Below are 5621 nucleotides of genomic sequence, written 5' to 3' on the forward strand. Positions count from 1 at the left end.
TCTGCTACATATTTCGCTATAGAAAACCCTCAGAAGATAGCTGCCGTCTGCAAATGCTCTCGGTGTGGGAGACGGGTCCCTTTCCCGTTCAGGGAATTAACTTCTACAAAATAGTTTACTGTATTAATTTTGCAATGCTCATTAAACTCTGAAAAAAGACGAATAGTTGTTCAAATCGCCATTAATCAACTAATAACTTTCTGTTTCAGGCTGACGGACATCCTAACTTTTTAAAAATTCAATCACCAGGCAGAATACAGAAAGTTCAGAGGGGAACTGAAAGGGGAAATAAGAGAGGCAAAGAGAGGGTATGAGAATCGACTGGCGGCCAACATAAAAGGCAGACAAAAAGTCTTCCACAGGCATGTAAACATTAAACGGGTAGTAAGAACCCGACTCTGATTTGGGAGCATCAAGGAGATCGATTCATGGAGGCAGAGGGTTTGGCCCAAAAGACTGTGGACCAAACTCTGGAAAGTGGGTTGAGGCTCGATACCTCTTTTTCGGACGGCTCAGACACGAAGGGCCGAATAGCCTCCTTCTGTGGGATAACTTTCTATGATTCCATGATATGATTGCCGTCTGTCTCGGAATGGTGTTAATATACAATCTACTCTAAGTATACTTCAATCAAATTGGTGCCTCTGTTTCACTGTGAGAGCGAAGAGGCATTAATGTGTAGGCATTGACTGCAGCAGCTGGGTTGCCCCTTTACTTTTCCTCCTGTCCCAATCTTTCTTTAACCTCCTCTGCTGGTGTTGCAGGTTAGATCAGCCATCACCGTTCAAGGAAGCCTGAGAAGTCCATCAGGGGATAACACAAGAGACAGAGACAGGGAGAGATAGAGAAATGCATGCAATGAAAATAAACTGTATAAATAGAATTATACAGTCATTATTTTTTGAGTTCGTTCATGGGATGTGGGCGTCGCTGGCGAGGCCAGCATTTATTGCCCATCCCTCATTGCCCTTGAGGTATGGTTACAGTACAGAAGGAAGTTATTCAGCCAATCGAGCCCGTGCAGGCTCATTGTAAGAGCAATCCAGTTAGTCCCATTCCCCCACTCCTTCCCGGCAGCCCTGCATTTTTTCCCTTCAAGTGCTTATCAAATTCCTTTTTGAAAGCCACGATTGGATCTGCTTCCACCATCCTTTCAGGCTGCGCGTTCCAGATTACAACTTCTCGTTGGTAAAGAAGTGTTTCCCCATGTCGCCTTTGGGTCTTTTGACAATCACCTTAAATCTGTGTCCTCTGCTTCTCGACCCTTCCGCCAATGGGAACAGTTTCTATTTATTTACTTTATCTCAACTTTACATTATTTTGAACACTTCTATCAAATCTCCTCTCAATGTTCTCTGCTCCAACGAGAACAACCCCAGCACGGGGTAAATGCGGTCAATTAGCTTCAATTCATTTATTTGAGCATTAAACAGCTCTTTAAACATTACTGTGACATTATGGTAGCGTGCCCTCGCGGTCTCAGGTGTTCCATCAAATTTCTACGGAGGCGTGGGTTTGAATCCCACTGCTGTTAGAATTTCTGCCAATGTTCATTTTGGCCTGTTCGCAGAAAACTCGATTGTCGTGCGATGGAGCAGAGGATGTGAAAGAAACTGAAAGTGAAAGTTCAGATATTATTTTCATCGCAATGACTGGACACGTTTCCACAGGTAAAGGCCTCTCACCTTAAGATTCTTTCTAGCAGAGTGGTACAGGTGATCAAAGTGACTGGGCTCCAGCGGCGCAACCAGTCAGTGCGCGGTCCTTATATGACAGTCCACGGCCGGGAAATGGCGAGGTTGTTAGTCGAGGCCCACCGAAACCAACCAATCCTTTTACTTGTGAAAATTTCGGCCGGAGTTGAAGGTACAATTGGTGTGTTCCAAAATGCATCTAGTTATTTGCATAGCCGTGTGGTTCCTCCGGCGTATGCTGTTGCAAAAGCAGATGAGAACATTTCGGACTGAGATGAGGAGAAATTTCTTCACTCAGAGGGTGGTGAACCTGTGGAATTCTCTACCACAGAAGACTGTGGAGGCCAAGTCAATGAATATATGTAAGAAGGAGCTGGATAGATTTCTGGACACAAAAGACATCAAGGGGTATGGGGATAGAGCGGGAATATAGTATTGAGGTCCAGGATCAGCCATGGTCGTATTGAATGGCGGAGCAGGCTCGAACGGCCGACTCCTGCTCCTATTTTCTATGTTTCTATTTACAATTGGCGTGTTCCGTAATGCATCTAGTTATTTCTTCAGCCATGTGGTTCCTCCGGCCTACTCTGTCGCAATCGCAGATGAGATGTTTAGTCTTCTTAGTTTACAGACGGAGGCTTCGGAATTGGAGCCACAAACTATGATTTTGATCCATCTACAAATTATGGGATTTAGCTTGAGCTTTAAACCAGCGCGTTAGACCGCTCAGCCACAATACTTTCCATCTTGCGTTCTTCACGTGCTACTTTTACAGGAATAGAATTACTGCAAACAAGAATTCTACCCCTCAAGCACCAATGCTCGCACCGCAGCAGGATGAATGTGTCCAGTTAGAAACCTTTCTGAAGGAACATCCCTTCTGACAGAGCCGGAAGTCCAGCAGATTGACTTTCGCGGTGAGCAGATGATGAGCCTCCTTCTTGAGAGTGTTTCGCCAATCCAGCTCAGAGTGGATTAAGCATTATAAATTCGGGTGGGACTGGAGCCACTTGTATCAGAGGAAGTGGATGGGGGCTGTTTCCCTTCCTTGACAGATATTAATGATCCTGTTCCGGTTTTGCTGCAAAATTTCACTTCCCAGCTCCGAAATCAACGAACTAAAATTTAACGGTGGTGCGATGCGAACACACAATTTCTGAGCGAAAAGTCCGATGTGCTCCCCATTGCGCGACTAAACCGGTTATGAATTATATGATTTCACATTACCCATATGCTGCTTATGAACTTTTGATGCGGTAGAGCAAGTGGTTCGAAAGCTCAGTGGGGTTTCAAATGAACTCCTGAGAAAGTTTGTCAATGCATAGTGCTCTCTCTCCCTCTTTCTCTTCCTTTTGCTCTCTCTCGCTTTCTCTCTTGAGCTCTCACTCTCCCCGTTTATCGAAAGAGGGGTCGAATACAAAGAGGTGGAAGTTATGTTTCAGCTGCACAGAGATCTGGTGAGACGCCATCTGGCGGACTGCATTCAGTTCTGGGCACCCCAACTCAAGAAGTATGTATTAACCTGGAGGCTCGAGGGGCTGAATGGCCTATTCCTGTTCCTATTTTGCAATGAATGAAACAATAATTCAAGAATCGAGACGCTAATGTATCAGGATGAGTGAGTGAAGAATGTTTTCTGTTTGAAGTACTGATTTCATTCATTGAATATCCTCAGTGACTCAGCTCAGTGCAGTCCAGTCCAAACACCTGCTCGCACAAAGTGGCATTTTCTTTGAGAACACGAAAGACGTGTTCATGCCATGACAGTACCGAGTGCGGGTAGGCCTGCGCGTGAAATGGAAAATTGAGGTTCAATACTCCCACAAGCAGCGGATGTCTCTGTTTCCATTTCCAAAATGCACGCACGCACCGGCCGAATCGATGCAGCTCCTGGGAAAGCTACGAGGCGAGGCAAGGCTGCAGTGGATCATTTGAAGCAACTGAATCACACAAGATTCGGCCCGTTTCACGTGGCATCTCCTGTTTCTGACTATTCTTCCCCTCCCGCTTCCTCTCCTCCTCCAGCTGCCAGGTGAATTAGATGCTTGATGAAAACACAGGGGAATTCATGAATCCCATCCTGACCTGGACAGCAGGGGGAGAGGGAAAGAACAGTGCTGGCCATTGAGAAGGGATGGATTTTGCACATGCCGGGAAAATAGACACAAAGATCTCATCTCCCTGCTTCTTTGGTATGTGGGATATCTTAATGCTCAGGTGATGATATCACTGCCCCCCGAGACCATGACCTCCACTCGCACTCTCCTTCCAATCTCGCACACCTTTGCTTAGATTTGAAATCGTGTAAGTTTTCACACTGGGATTCAATTTGAAGAAAGCGATGCTGTGATAACCTGGGGCTATTGAGGAGTGCAAGAAGGCTAATGATAACAGTGACAGTTCTGACACTATGAGCGACAGTTCAAGGTGAACAACATTTAAAGTCTCATGCAGCAGGTCTGGGTCCAAATCTTTCACGTGGCATCTCCTTCTGCTCCTTTCACTCAATTTCCTCCACGTAGAGTTCATTTGGAATTTCTGTGCTGCTGCATTGCGCATTTTCCAGTTCTGCTTCGAACAATCGGGACTTTAAAGGCACCTCTGTGACCTGCACTTTCTTTAAATGAGTTTAGTTCGCTTTGCATTCGACTCTGAAATCGCTTTCGGATTTCATCTCAATGAACCAGACTGTGACTGCATTGTATCTGTCAGCGTGTCAGTGGCGAGGTTGGGGTCAGCACGTGTCGTTTTCAACTTTTGAAATCTCACCAATTACAAGAAAAAAGAGACATTGAATCAAACTGTCCCTGTCAGTGATGAATTTAAGGGAATATCGCTCCAAGCAGATCTGGACAATGCGCAGTGCAGCCGCACAGGAGTTCCAAATCCAACCTCTCGCCACTCGGCAATCGCATTAACTGAAATTTACTCTGACCCAGTGTCACCGCGCTGAAATCGAATGTTTGTCGGCCACATTTTTTCTTAACATCATAGTTACTGGTTTAATGGTGAAAACTGCCGTCCGCTGCACTGTAAGTAGAAGAGACAACTTTGTAGACACCGTGTAGTGCCACAGACCTGCTCGTTGGACCTGCTCGTTTCATCTCCTCTCATTTTCACCACACCTGAATATTACTGGAACAGAGAATGGAGAATCACAGCTCGAAAAATCAATCCTCAGACTTCCAACATACAGATGTTTAATGGCAAGGTGAGTTTAATGTTCAGAAATAATAGAGCACAGATTTTCACTCATGCAAGCTTCACACCCTTTACTTTGGAAAAGTAAACTGATGGTGGAGAGATGTTATATTGATCGCGGCAACCTGAATTTTTAGCTGGTTGAATCAATGGCTCAAGCACAAATGTGTCGTGTCTCTGTGGCGCAATCGGTTAGCGCGTTTGGCTGTTAACTAAAAGGTTGGTGGTTCGAGCCCACCCAGGGACGGTGGGAAAATTTTACCTTAAGTTTCATGGTCTCGTATTTCCTGGTTTCAAATATATGTTTTGTCTGCAAAAAAATGCACGGTTTCGATGGCCAGCTGAGCACGGCCAATCTTCCACCATTTAACCTGAGATTGCCTTCACGGAAATCAGAATTCTTCTTGACAGACAAGGTCGAAAGATTGGAGGAGAGCCGCTTCACTCTGACATGGATGTTTCTGCAGTGAGCGACACCAGACTGTTTCCACAATAAATGTCAGTCCTTTTATTTTGGAAACGCAAAATTGTTTTCGCATTCCTCAGGGTTTCAGTTCATTTGTGAACTCCACCACTGACAATGCTGAAGGTTGTAGGCTCAGGCAGTGGGACCTCCAGGAGTGGACTGTAAGAAAGCTGGGTTTCGGCATCCTGACAAATATATGCCGAGGAACCAGAGGAAACCGAACGAAGGAACCGTCTGGGGTTTTATCTGTTAGTTTAGGT

At 45.4% G+C, this 5621-nt stretch overlaps 1 non-coding gene across 1 annotated transcript; it reads left to right on the forward strand.

The window, feature by feature from the left end:
* Positions 1–5068: 5068 nt before the first annotated feature.
* Positions 5069–5142, forward strand: trnan-guu (transfer RNA asparagine (anticodon GUU)). The gene has a single exon. It is a non-coding gene; the product is annotated as a tRNA-Asn (tRNA).
* The last annotated feature ends 479 nt before the right edge of the window (positions 5143–5621 follow it).

The sequence above is a fragment of the Heptranchias perlo genome, chromosome 20 (assembly GCF_035084215.1).
Source record: "Heptranchias perlo isolate sHepPer1 chromosome 20, sHepPer1.hap1, whole genome shotgun sequence".
Classification (NCBI taxonomy): Eukaryota; Metazoa; Chordata; class Chondrichthyes; order Hexanchiformes; family Hexanchidae; genus Heptranchias; species Heptranchias perlo.